The 14,750-nt window shown below is 32.4% G+C and overlaps 1 protein-coding gene across 4 annotated transcripts in view; it reads left to right on the top strand.

Annotated features, from left to right (window-relative positions):
* kmr (kramer) overlaps positions 1 to 14,750 on the top strand; it is a 283,370-nt gene that overhangs the window by 91,618 nt on the left and 177,002 nt on the right. The window contains exon 1 of one of the 4 annotated variants that reach the window (XM_065349679.1): positions 8,324 to 8,827. The exons of the other annotated variants lie outside the window; for them this stretch is intronic. The gene's annotated coding sequence lies outside the window, so the exon portion shown is untranslated. Of the gene's footprint in view, positions 1 to 8,323; positions 8,828 to 14,750 lie in introns of those variants that run through there. 4 annotated transcript variants of the gene reach the window in all.

Raw genomic sequence — 14,750 nt, 5'->3', positions numbered from 1 at the left:
TGGCCAATAAACGTACAAAAATTTCGTTGTTTTTTTTTTCAAAAAAGTGATAAAATTTACAGACCAACTTTTTAAAAATTCAACTTCAAAGTGAAACTAAGCGTCCTAGGTACGATATTTTCATGCTACAGAAATTGTAGAGAATTTTATTCTCTTTCAGACCACTCTCGTCAGATTTTTGCTAGGACGCACTGTTCGTCCGGTATATGCGGAAAACTAAAAGACTAAAAATTTTCTCATGTGAGCTTTTGGAAAGCTGAAGCTAGAACCCAAAAATGTCAAACAAACTGAAGACAGAGCCCAAAACGTCAAAACAAACTGAAACCAAAACCCAAAACATCAAGAAATGATGAAAAAAAAAATTTCCTTAAATTCAATGTAAAATTTTTAAGATTTTTGATTTTTTGAAATGTTTGTACTTACTTTTACGTGTATTTTGAAGACAATGATAAATTCTGCGATTTGCGGTGTTGCTCATTGAAAAGGGCACTAAATTTCATATAAAAATGGCTTTAAACCATAGGGGCCTCCATGGTTTAAAATTTATAGATTCTTAGAGATTGTCAAAAAATCAATTTTTCCGAAACTGCTCAAATTTTCATAATTTTTAATTCTTCAAAATTGGGTAAGTACCAAAAGAACAAAATTTTGAAATATTTTCAAAAACGACCAATTTTTTGCATTTGTTAGTCTCATTAAAAATTTTCTAAATTGCCTTTCAAAAATGATCAATTTTTAACAGTTTTATACTTACCTACTTGAAAATTGCCAAAACAGAGTGTCTAATGGTCATGAAAGTCATGAAAAAGTCAACACTTGACATTTTTTTAGGAAGCCCATAGAATGAAAAAAAATCAAAAAATGAAAAATGTGATCAAAAAATCAAAAAATGAAAAATGTGATAAAAAAATCAGAAAAATGAAAAAACTGAAATACTTAATTTTTGGTTCTGTAAAAAATGGCAACCCTGTACGACTAGTAAATAGGTTGTTATACCTTCCTATCAGATCCTTCTGATACAGAAGGTCATGAAGAAGTTTGTCTTTTAGCCTATGGGTCCTATTTTCAAAAAAATCAGGGAAACTTGTTGTCCGAAGATCCTTTTTTCCGAATTTTCAAATAATTCTGTCATTTAATTATTAAAATCGAGCAAAAAATGAAAACCCAATTTCTCAGAATTTTTCCTTTTTTTTTATACCTATACACCAAAATATGTAATAGCAAAAAATTAAATATTTTGTTAACGAAAACAAATTGATTATTTCCATTGTTTGATGTATTTTCTTGATTATTTATTTTTTTTTTTGCAATTCTGTGAAAATAAATGCGGGGGGGAGGGGAGTAATCAATACAGTCTTTCCAAAAAGTCATTCAATTTCCATTTTGAAAATGTCCTTCCAGAAGGTCCTTCCAATGTCCTTCTTTGTAATTTTCAGATTTTGTTAGACATCCTGCATATTTACTTACTGGATTTTAGAGACGCGACAATTAAACGAAAAATAGACAGTTGGCGTCGATGAATGGAAATGTTCTGACATTTCAAGTTATTTAATTTGGGGGGGGGTGGAAGTATTTTTATGCGGTAAAAATGTCAAAAATAGGTCATGAAAAAGTCATGAAATGGTCATGATTTTTTGTCTGGGAGTTTTGTTAGACACCCTTCAAAAATTTGCATACCTAATGAATTTAAAAAAAATTGTTCAATTTTTATCATTTTTTTATTTTCTAAAGTCGCCGATCCACCGAAGTGCAAAAAAAAATGATGCGTCCCATTAAAAAGCAACAACAGCAATAAAACTTGAAGCTTTTAAGTATATCTTGCTACGTAAGTCTAGGTATACACGCTCTTCAAAAAAAATCCAATAAATTTCGCAATTTATTGATAGAATATTGCAAAATACCTTCTAGTCGAAAATATTGACTTTTGAAATTGATATAAAAACAAAACCAGTCTTTTTAATTTAAATGTAGGTAGATAAATATTATGGTCTGTAAAAATGAAAATTGATGAATTGGCATAAAACCATCTCCGATGAATAAGTAAATAGAATTACCTAATTGATAATAATTCACGATGTAAAACTAGGTAGGTATAGGTAGGTATTGCTTGAGTAACTCTACACCGATAAAATTCTGCAAAAGTGGTAAAATTTAATGGAATAAATTATTCCAATTGTGCCAAATATTTCTGGTACAGACCAGCTCAGCTTTCGACCGTGTAAATATTCTAAGCTATAGATAATTATTTCGCATTAATTTTTACAAAATAAATAAAAACTACAAAAATAAGAAAAAAAAACTACAAAACGGCACCTTTGTGACGGCCTCTGCTCGTAGTAAAAAAAATTAGTAAATTACCCAAAACAAAACGGCGTTCAGCGTCATTTTTCATGAGAATATTTTCAGCACCGTTGAGTGAACCTATTGTATCAAAAATAGCGCCAGTTGTGCGATTAATCATCGCCTCCATCTTTATACTTTTTATACTCGACGAATAAGTAATTAATAATCATAAGTAATGAAAGTTATCCGAATGTCCATTTCGATATTACATCTCTTCAGGGGGTTGGTTCCGATCCAATACAGAAAAAAAAGTCCGTCAGATTACCTCGTAGCTCGTATTGTACAATAAAAGCGCCAATCTGTCGTTGGAAATTTTATCGAAATGACGTTTAAAAGCGTATAATTTGCTGACGAATGTTAATGCAGTTTCCCTCTGACCATTATTATTATCGTCTATCTACCTCCAACGGGGAATGTAATTTTCATCGTAATTACCACCTCCTGAGAAAGAGCAGGTACCTACTGCAGGAGGTTAATTCTGAACTTTCGGGGGTTGAAATTTATTTTGACTTTAGCGACATCGTAGTATCTCGTATAGGCGTATACGAGTTTGTTGTATTTTCAAATTGATGAGAATAAAATTGCGTCGACACAACGTTCGCGCTATTGAATAAAGTTCTTTTCAATTTTATGCTATTTTGCATAGACATAGTACTCTGTAGTCTGAAAAAGGGTTATGACTCGGATGTGCTGCTGTTTTCGCGTCTTAGAGATACTCGCACATTTGGGAATATATAAAGCGACTTGAAACTTTTATATGACTAGTTTATTGATTGCGTGTACTCAGCTTTTCTCTTTTCTATCCGCCATCGCCATAATATTGTACTTGATGGCAGATTTCCTCCAACACTTTCGTATGCTGCGGTTTTCACGTCTTGGCGACGTCAATTTGCAAACGTCACTTGGTATTATTAGATTAACTTTAAAGTAAACCGAACGACGAAGAAAATGTCAGTTTTTCCAGACCTTTTGTTCATTACGTATACAATACGGACCTTCTTTATACATTAACTGCTACAAGATTCTTCCCTTTAAGAAATTATTTTTCATCGCCTTATACACTATTTTCCTTTATTACATAACGAGTCTTTTTTTTTCTCTCTGCACACACGTCTCATCTGAGTATACAGTATACGTTGAATAACACGCTCCGACGACCTTATACATATGTTAAAAGGTCTAACAAGATTTATCGTCGTTTTATCAACCAGAGATATTCTCGCCAGAGTAAGACTTTCCTGCCATCATTCATTTCAGCAGCAGCACGAAGAGTTATTTCTACTAACCAACCCTACGTTTAACTTGTAAAATTCCTTGATCTACATTCTTCTATCCTTCACCGATGAAAATATTTATTTATTATCTTTTAAAAATCACACAATACTAGGCGTAGGTATTATCCAGACTTAGCTTCCATCTTCCGAAAAGATGATTTTTTTAAAATTCCATTTATTCGATTCGATTCGTGAGACGAGGAAAAAAAAGTAAAAACGTTTCCACGAGGGGTGTTTTCGAATCGTCGACGAGTAAAACCCTCTCGATTTTTTCCAAATATAAAAATTACACAAGGGCGAATTGGAAAGTATATATCATATTACTTTCATTCCGGAATTCACGACACGATATTGCTGTTACATGAAGAGTAGAATAAAACGGTGGAAAAAAAATCGCCGTATTTATCTTATATACCTTTTGTTGGGTTACTTGACGGTAAGGTAGGTAGTGTTACTGTAGGTAGGTACTAGGTATACCATCAACGTAAATGTATAAAGTTGTAAATTACACACCATAGATACCCACCAGTATGAGTGCAGCTTAAAAGCAAATTTATTAAAAGGGTTGCCAGCAGGTTAATTTGAGTAAAGATATTTTTTCGTGCCAGATTAAGGGTTATGGGGTTTAAAATTCGGGTACAATTTTTTTTACATTTTTTTTCTCTCTCTCTTCGCTTCGCGTAGCGTTGTTGCTTTTTTTTCTTCTTCAAAGTATGTAATAAGAAAGTGGCGGATTTTATACGTGTACTTACTGTGCGCGATTTTTCTTCTTTTTCATTTTTGTCTTGAGAGACGTATTATACTGGTGATTTGTAAGATGGCTGGATATTTTGAAAAATTTCTTTCTCGAGTGAGATGAATTGTCTACAAACGATCTAGTGACGGTAAGTTGTCGGTGATGAGTGATCTGGCGGTGGCAGATTTTATCATTTCACGTAGTAAGTGTGTTTTTTCATTTATATACGAGGGAGGTGTCCCAACATTTGGCGGGACAATTTTTGAAATGGGCAAAGTAGAATCTGACGAGGATGCAAAAATACATCACCAATAAAAATTTTAGGTGCTTGAGTGAATTTTGGTGAATTTTTGAAACTTGTTGAGTTGAAAGTGAGGAAAAAACAAAATTTTATCAAATTGACTCAGAAATTAAATTTTGGGTAAAAAGTGGGAAAAATCAAAATTTCACTAAATTGATCTAGAACACTTAAATTTGGTGTGTACCCTATTTTCAATCACCTGAATCGATTGAAAACGGTTCTAAACCGTTTTGAGCAGTCTTGGAACTTCCAGTAAATTTTTTAAAGTTGAATTTTCACAAAATTTCAGTCAATGAAGTGGGAAATGAAGTTGGAAAGCGGAAATTTAGGGTTGAGACGATTCGAAACACGATTTAGATGAACTATAATCCTCATTTGAATAATTTTTTCAAATGTGATTTGAATTGTTTTTTAGCTGTAATTCATGATTCATAAAAATTATGAGCCATGACGAGTCATTTTTTACCTCCTCGTTGTGTTCATCAGACAACATTACTTTTGAGTTTTGCATTATCAATTTTTGCTGATTTTTTGTTTTTTAATGCCATTTTAACCTTATTTTAACGTTGTCCTGTTCAATTTCTGCTGAATTTGTTGAAACAAGTACAATCAATTTTTTTTGTGATTTTCAGCATTTCTAATGCCAATTTTACAATTTTTTTGCAAATACTTCACCGTGTAATTTTCTCAAATGTCCATCAATTGTATTGATGCTGCAGGATCAATTTTTCGGAATTTCTTGGAATTTGTTTGATATTGTGGCATTTCTGGAATGTTCTGTTCAAATTTCAGGATATTTTTTTGAATTCCAGTGATTTCCCATTTTTTTCATGACATTTTAACGAATTTTTAAGCAATTTTCGCAAAACATACTCAATCGTGCTGATTTTAAATCAATTTATGGTAATTCACGATAATTTTTGGGAAGTCAGTTGGGCAATATTTATAATGTTTCGTGAAGTTTTAGCAAATTTTCATGCAATTTTTGTATTTTATTAATTTTTTTTTTCATTTTGTAATTTTGATCATTTTTAGTGTTTTAAGCAAATGGTTCAAAGTTTTGAGCAACCAATCTCTCTGATTTCCAGCAACTTTTAATACCTAACTTTCGAGTGATTTCTATGGTGATTCTACAGTTTTTATGATAGTTTAATGGATTTTCAACACAATTAATCCAATTCGATAACATTTGATCAATTTTTTTCAATTTCCAACGTTTTTCTTATATTTTTTGCAATATTTCACAAATTTTCAGACAGTGTTTTGACTGTTTCCTCATTGAAATTTAACGAATTTTCAAGCAATTTTACAAAACTTTGCTCAATTAAGCTGGTTTTTTTTTTGTTTTCTCTCCTCCAATTTATGATAATTTTTTAGTAACTCCAAGGTCAGTTTGACAATTTTTAGTTAAGCTAGTAAGTACATATTGCTTGAACCTACTTTTTGCATTTTTGAGAAATCATTTAATTTTGGGAATATATTTGATTAATTTTTGGTGTAAGTCACTTTTCAATAATTTGAGCAATTTATGCAAAATTACATCTAAATTTTGTAACCTTTTCTCAAATTTTGATCGTTTTTCAAGATTCCATAAATAGTTGGTAAAATACATGCTGAATAAATCAAAAATGATTCGAAAATAAATTGCGATTTGTTAGTCAATTTTTGGAGTTGACGATTCGTGATTCGCAATTTTGCCTCACGAATAATCAATAAAATTCGTGCTAATCAGTCGAATCACTTTTCTGAGCAGTTATTCGTGATTCGTGGTTAGAATAATGTTTTTCGCGATTTTATATCCAGCCTTGGTAGGTAGGTACTTTATTGCACATGAGGCGTTCCCTGGAAAAGGGGCCTTAGTTAATTTTTTTTTTTATTTTTACTTGGAGTTATTTTGAAGTGTTCTCCCATGAAAAAAAAACGAATTGGAAAATGTTAACTATTAGAAAAAAAATTTCAAGTCTATTTGAACTTGTAAGAATCAGTAAAAAAAATTGTCTAATGCCCCTTTTTCCATGAAACACCTCACATGTTTGTAGGGGACGGTAGGGGCAGGATCTTTCAATTTTGAACTTGAAAATGGTTTTAAAAAAATTGATGTGATAAAATCGTTTTCAGAAATGAACCATGAGTTGAAAAATTTTTGGAGGAAAGAAATGAAAATTTTCAACTTTCAACTTTGATTTCAAGTTTTGATTTTTTTTTGAAATGGAATTTCTAAAAAAAACCTTTTCATTTCTTTTCCTCATTTTTTTCCTCTGTCTTTATTTTCGTTCCACTATTCCTTGCTAATATTCTGCAAATTTTGCGAACAACCTCCAAAATATCGATGCTGGTGAATCGATGGTTGGAAATCGAGTCTTTTAAAATTCACTTCACTTTATTTCATTTCCTTTGCTCGGTGCTTTCTTCAATTTTTTTTCTTAAAAAAATTTCATAGTCCATTATTTTAGACTATCACACATATTTGGCCTAATTAAAAATTTTCCAAATCTAAAAATACTTCGGAAGTTTAAATTTTTTATGATTAAAATGTGGGCGTAGAATACGTGATATCTCATCACGGTAATTGAAAATTATTGAAAGACGTTTTCTAAAGATTTGTTTTTTAAAACATAGGCTCGCAAAAAATACATTGTTCTGATTTTTTTATTCGACTTTTCATTACGTAAACTCTTCTCGGCGTCTTTCACTTCACCATGCATATTCGATTTTTCCTTTTGACAAAAAAAAAAACTCCTCTGTGCACCCACACTATTCATTTTTTTGCATCCTTCGAAATTGCAACAAAAAAAAATGGTTAATTTTGAATTTTCTTACTATCGATAAAATTGAAAATTTTCCTTCGACGTACGTAATTTTATACGGGAACATTTGGTAGACCCTTTTGTGTAACCCTTGCTGAAGTTAATTTCTGTCGTATTTTTTATTTTTCGACGTCGCAGCAACGAAACTTTATCGGTTTTAGAATCTGCTGTTTCGGGGGCAAAGAGTAAAAAAAATGTTGAAGCGAAATTTTCAGTTGAAAAATTTATAGGCGTCGTTTGCGCGGGATTTTTTTCCAGCATCCGCTGTAATGGAAGCTTTTATACGTAGTATAACGAAGAATTTGGTTCGACTAAGTGACCATGTGCGCGATATGTACTCGCACCAGTAGAGGATTTTTTTCTAATCTCATTATAGCTTTTGCTGCAGCATACCACAATCCTATACATACACTACAATGTACCATACACCACACGACTAAAACGATATTTTGGCATTATTTTTTCTCTGCGGATTGCGATAAATTACTAAACGCGCGGTTTTTTCAAACCAACAGCGCAAAACTTGTGCGAACTACTAGGCCGTACAGTAATGCGATTCAGTTCACGAACTGGAGAGATTTCTTGTACACATAGAATAGAGGGGAGAGACATGACGATAAAAAGTAACTGGTATATCGGACGGGTCATTTGGTATTTTTTTTCTCTCTTTCAAATGAAATATTTATTAACAGATTGGCACGATTGTCTCGTCTATGTCGAGAAAAAATGCTAACGTTAATTCGATTCAAATTACAAACGAATACGGTGGAAATTGTGCCGAATCGCACGTTCTGCGACTGTTCCGGCAGCGCACCTTTGCGGGGTTGGGGTTCGTTTCAGTACCCCTTGAAAATCATCGTACGCCGACGTCTAGAGGTGGTTGGTATCGTGTAGACGACGGTGGTACGTTACAGAGCCTCTTTCCAACTGCTCATATTGTTGCCGAAGCTCTCGCAGTTCTTTCGAGTGATAATTTTTCGCGCATTTACGTTAACATATCGTTTTTCGTGTTTATCGGTTACCAATTTTTTTTCCTAATTTTTAATCGACTTCAATCGCTTATAAATTTTTAGTGATTTTCGAATCGTCATGGCTCGTTGACGTGAAGGTATTGGTTTCGTCGGGTTTTAGTTTTTTTTCTCTCTCACTTTCGCGAAATGTACGAGTGAATTCGTAGGTAGAGATATTGTGTATTTTGTAAATTTACTCGAATGGTTATTATTTTTTACTTTAACGTAACGTCGTCTGTATGACATAAATGTGATAGTTCGGTTATTAGCTTATACTTTTTTCGTTCGGTTAATTTGTCTCGTGGATTGTGAAAATGATTTTCTCAAAGATGCGGAACTTAACGAACATGATGAACGTGGGTTATGATTTTGTTTATCTGTTGCTTAATTATACTTACAATACCTACATATTCATAGAGTACATTGATGTAGTCATATGTACAGGGTTTTTTGTTGTTGAATTAACGCCGTTCGATGATGATTGTGCAACATTTACTGATTCTGTGTACGCCTGTTTATCTAACCATTGGATTGCAGGGGCAACGAAATATTCAACGATGGTGTTTTCATTTTCAACTCTTGTTATTTTGACAACCGTGATGGGTAGAACTGGAAATTTGGGCGTTAAAGCAAAACAGAATGTCTTATCTGAAATATCTTGAGATGATTTTTTCATAGGATATGCTTGGTGGAGGAATATTGCTTTATAATTTCTTCAAATCGTCTTCTCGTTGATTTAGATTCCCCTTTTAAGTTGATTTTTCAACATTAAGAATGAAATTCATTTTCAATTTTTGTTCAAACGCTTAGATTCAACTCATTTGGCTGAATTGTGATTCTATAGGAAGATCATTATGAATCTCAGTGAAACCAAGAATTTCTGAAAATTTCTATTCTTCTCTATAAGCCGATGAATAGGTGGTGGTCAAGTTGGGGTCCATGATTTTCCTCTAAATAATGAGCTCAGAGTACCAGAAATTAATTCTAAGGGAGTAGGAGGCCCATGGTTTATTGTCTGAAAACTTTTTCATCATTTTCCCCCCATAAAATTCTACTCGTAAGTCTAAAATCCATGAAAACATTGGTTTGAGACTTCAGAACTTGGATCCAAATGATTTTTTCCCCACCAAAACTTCAAAGTTTTCATTTGAACATGTAAAGTTTTAAGAATTTTTAAACCATGGAATAATGAATAGAAAAAATAAAAAAATTAAAAATAAATATTTATTAAATTGGAGAACGGGTATGTAATTAAACGAAGGTGAGAAAAATGAATGTGCATTATTGTGTAAATCAAGGGCAACCACTCATATAGGTTGAGATCCAGAATAGTTCATTCCACAAGTCCAAAAACTGTTTTCCCCCTTGATTTGAGGGAGAAAAACGTGTATTTGAACACTCAAACGATTAGCAAGAGGGTGCAACATAACGCTTTACTCCCTTAATTAAGAAAAATCTTATAAAAATCAACTTGTGAAATTGTTTCAATTGAGATATTTTCATTTTCAATCTTTTTTATAACACGATTTCTGGTGATTTTTCCTTTCTAAGTTCATTAATGGGAGATGAGGTGAGGGTTGCACATTCTTGCATTTTTAGGGGTGGGGAATTTCGAAAAAGTATACATGTCATAATAATGATGGCCAAAAAAACTCAAATGAACTTACAAAAATTCCAGACTTTCAATCTTTACAAAGACCAAACTCATCCAATGGATTCAAAATGTTGAAAAGTAAAATGATTCTTTTTCAATTTATTCCCAATTTTAAAAAATCGTTTGGACAAAAAAAAGGAAAAACTACTTGAGTGGTAGCATATTTTTTGAATATCCAACTCCTTTACAATTCATCGACCAGCTGCACTTTGAGAGTTGGAGGGTGATTTTTATTCATCATTAACCAAAATATGATTTCAAAAAAATTTTTAAATTAGAAAAGAAATGATGGTTACTTCAATTTTTTGAAATTCTCAAGCCTTAGATCCTAACTTCCTGACTGGTTTATTTAAGTCTATTTGGCTAACATTGAGAACTCCAACTCTAAAAATTCGGAAAAATACATCAACGACACACTGTAGTGTCAAATGGATTCTAAAAAAATCCTTTGAACTATTGAAAAAGTCTTGCATTTCGCAAAATAATGCTTAAAATTGAGAAGGTGCTGAAAAATACTGACATTGAGCTCAAAAGATCATGTATTTTTTGAAATTGAAATCTCATTTTTTCCTCAACTAATTATTTGAAGTTGACAAAAAAAATGCAATGAGAACTTAAAAGGCTGTAAAAAGCTTATTTTTGTAAATCAATTACAGTTTGAGATTCTCATCTCAAGAAACTTTAGAAAAAGCCAAGGCAAGGTAGAGTAGGAGTAAAAAATCTGAAAAACATAATTTCTGCAAATAGCTAGGTATTAAAAAAGTTCTAAAAAGCCCTGAATTTTGCTGAAAAGTTCTGTATTTTTAATTAAAAATCCTTTTCCTGTTATCCTAATGTTTCTTTTTTAAAAAATGGGGTTGGTTCCAAGAAAGCTGTAAAAAAGCTCAGTTTGAAAAAAAAAACAAACAAAATAAGGCTCTGAAACATTTAGGGTGCATTTGAAGGGCGAGGGAGAAAACGAACTACTCAAGATCTTATAAAAATGTAAAAAATCTATGAAAAGTCCTGCATTTTCGTTTTGAAATTTTTTTGGGCAATTTAGACTTCATTTTGTTCAGATTCATTTCAGCGTTCAAGTTGTTCTTTGCTTTATTTTTCAGTTAATTCCCTTCCTTCGACTCCATGATCATTTTATTGATTTCAAATCCGTGATTATCAACTTGAAAATAGACAACATGGATTCTCCTTCCCCTCTTCGCCCCCTAGCATTCACTTCCTTAATGATAATTTTTGCAAAAATACTAAGTATCCTTTATTCAAATGGTGGGTATGAAACTTGACTTCAAAGTGAATAATAAAGAGGCAAAGACGCACCTGGAATTAATCGCCATAATCTGAATTCATTTTGGCTCTGTTAACCTTTTAAAGCAAAGATGAACATTTTTTATTTCTGCAAATTTTGAATAAAATACTCGTACTTGCTCTTTTTTTGAGGCTCAGATTCCAATTCTTCATCTCTCACCATTTTCATGATTGTATTTTGAATTTATTCATTTAGTTTTATGATGAAAAAATCTAAAATTGGAATTTTTTGTGCGACGAAAATATTTTTGTCCCCTGCAGTTCGTTGGTTAGATAATCATTTCTACATACCTACTCATATATTCATAAAGTGTTGCATATCGATTTTGTTGAGGCTTCAATTTTATCTGGAAACACTTTGTACATATTGTACAAGTGTATAGAACATATCTAAATCGAATAGAATATAATAGATTATAATTTAGATAAATTTCACAATAATGACATTAAACGGATATTTCATTTTGCGGTATTCTCTCACAGTATAGACAAGGATGAGAAAATAAAACCTCATCCCAAACACGTTGAAAAAATCCGATATATACCTGTTGTTTGCAAAAGTTATACAAACACGATGGCAAGTGGATCTTTTGAGGGGAAAAAACCTGCTTCTCCGTGTGTAAATATACGTACACGATGCGACGAGGGCGAGTGAAAATTTGAAACTTTTTCAAAAGGGTGATTACGTTGGCATTTGGCCAAATGAAGCTCGTTGTCAAGTATTATGAGAGCAGCGAATTTTATCGGACGAGTTTCGGGGCTTTTTTGTTTCTATACAAATGTTCATTGTACATTATATAGCAGTCTAATATGTTTATAATGAGCTTTTATAGCACATGAATTCCCAGCTTGTGTATACTTACGATGTGATGCAATGAAGCGTGTTGGTTTTGTATTCTATATATTATTACGATATATTCTGTACCGAGTATATTTTTTTTTACTCGGGCGTTAACTTGATCGAGGTAATATACTGTGAGAAGTGTAATATTTTTGCTTGTGAGAAGGGAATAATGATATTGTGTAAGCAGTTGATTTCAATAAACTTTTCTATCAAAGGTCAAAACCATCAAGGCAATTACCTATTCTCTTTTGTAAATTCTAACCATTGCAGAAAGTATGTGCTAAGTACTACATAAGAAAAGGTAAAATTTCAAACATGGCAGGGATAAATTATTGATGAAAGACTCGAATGAAAATTTCTTTTGATTTACATCCTTGGCACAGTAAAGAAGAATGAATTTGAGAAAGCGAAATTTTCATTTATTAGACGGATTTATAAAACGATGCGATTGTTTAAAAATTAAAGCTCAGGGAGACAACGAAGACGCGACGAAGTAACAATTAGTACGTTATTAATATTTAATCATTGATACGATAAGAAGCTCTAATAGCGTTTTCGAGTTCTTCATTTTCTTAATATAAAACGTTTGTCGACTTGGTGATTTTTTTATTCGCCCAAAAGAAAGCTGTTAGGTATGGTTTTTGCGATGCGGCGAAAAATGGCGGAGCTGGGTGAAGAGGAAAGGAATTTTATTGGATTTTAAAAGAGTGCGAATTTTAAAAGCGTTTTAAAACGATTGCACGAGATGAGAAAATGGATGGAATTGTTTATTTAAAATTTGATTCGCGTTGATGGAATTTTCTCCGGGTTGGATCCGATGGTGAAAATTAAAGAGGTGAAGGAGGATTTAATTTCGAGTGTGGAGCGAAACGTGTGCGGAGAATTGAGAAAAGGAATATTGTGGTGTGGATTTTAATATTATTTTTTGGTGTCTGTTTTATCCGTGGAATTTGATTTGATTTTTTATCGTGCCTTATTTTGTATAGGAAACTTACGAATATAAAATTTAGCCAGGGTATATTTACTGACTATTCGAGTAGTTATTGGAAATTTAAACTTATATAGGTATAGCGTTATGAATTCGAATATAAGCGAAGGAATTACATAGATGGATTTATAGGGTAAGATAAGGTACAATGTACGCGAAATACACTTCCGTTTACACAGCCAGCGTAACGTCGAATGACACTGCATAATGTTTTCTCGGTTATATTCGTATGCTTCCGGTAATCTTCAGGATGTGTGACCTAACTTTTTCTATTTGCGTTTCAATGCATAAATGTATTTGAGCTGGATGCGAAAAAAGGAAAAAGGAATATTGATTCGTTTTGTCGGTGTGAAAAATTGCTAACAGATTTTTTTACTATGCAAATAATATATTGAGAACGATTTCTGATGATATTTTTTGCGCTTATCTATTGCAAGCTAGGTGCAAAGATTGACTTTTGATATTTTTTTTTCGCTATGAGCTCGTTCTTCTAGAAATAAGTAAAGCAATTAATTATAAAATTGAATAGTTCTTTCAGCCTAGACTATGGACTCACTACGAAAAAACCTTTCAAACTGATTTTTTTGAATACGGTATTTAAAAATATTTAAAAAATTGTTTTCATAGCAATTTTGTATTTTGATTTTTTCAAACAAAACAACGAATGTGAATAAAATTACTTCGAATCAGCTCCTCTCTCCTTCGAGATGCTAAAAATCATTTTTGTTCCTTTTAGAGTCATTTGAAAGGCTTGGATAAAACTGAAAACTCACTGAAGGCTTAAGAATGGACCAAAACTTGTTGTTTTTGAACCGAATACAGAAGTTGAAATGAGTACCTAATTATTCAAACTCGTCATTTTGTTTGAAAAAATTCACCATAAATTGGTAAAAAATTAAAAATCACCATAAAAACAAATTGTTGTATTTTCAAAAAATTTTCAATCATCATCATCATTGAACTTTGATCCGGTGAGCTGTTCAGCCTGGCTGGGAAACTGTAGAAGAATTGCTTGCCGTTGAATCATCAAGTTTTTTCTTCGGTCTTCCTCTGCTCCTCCTGCCAGTTGGAGTGTATTCTTTGACTTTTCGAGGGGACCGTTCATCAGGCATTCTATCAACATGTTTTTGCAATTTACCTTCTATAACCTTTGACTCATCTAATGATTGGCTCTACTCCTAGCTCCTTCAGGATGTCTTTGTTCCTTTTCCTATCTCGTCTCATATATCCTCCCGAGCTACAATTTACCGCAAGTTATCTGCAATCGGATAAATGCAAATATCCGCAATATATCCGCAAAAATCATAGGTGCTATCTATAGGGCAATTCGAGTAACTATACTTTTTGCTATCTATAGGCAATGTGAGTAACTAGCTAAAATAGAGCTGTTCGCTGATGATGCTAAGATATACAAGAAAATCCAAGATATAAAGGATTGTGAGGGTCTTCAAGCAGATTTGGATATGTTCGTAAAATGGAGTAATGAGAACA

Source organism: Planococcus citri, chromosome 2 (genome assembly GCF_950023065.1).
Source record: "Planococcus citri chromosome 2, ihPlaCitr1.1, whole genome shotgun sequence".
NCBI lineage: Eukaryota > Metazoa > Arthropoda > Insecta > Hemiptera > Pseudococcidae > Planococcus > Planococcus citri.
The sequence above is the reverse complement of the archived record's forward strand: the minus strand, read 5'-3'. Positions and strand labels throughout refer to the sequence as shown.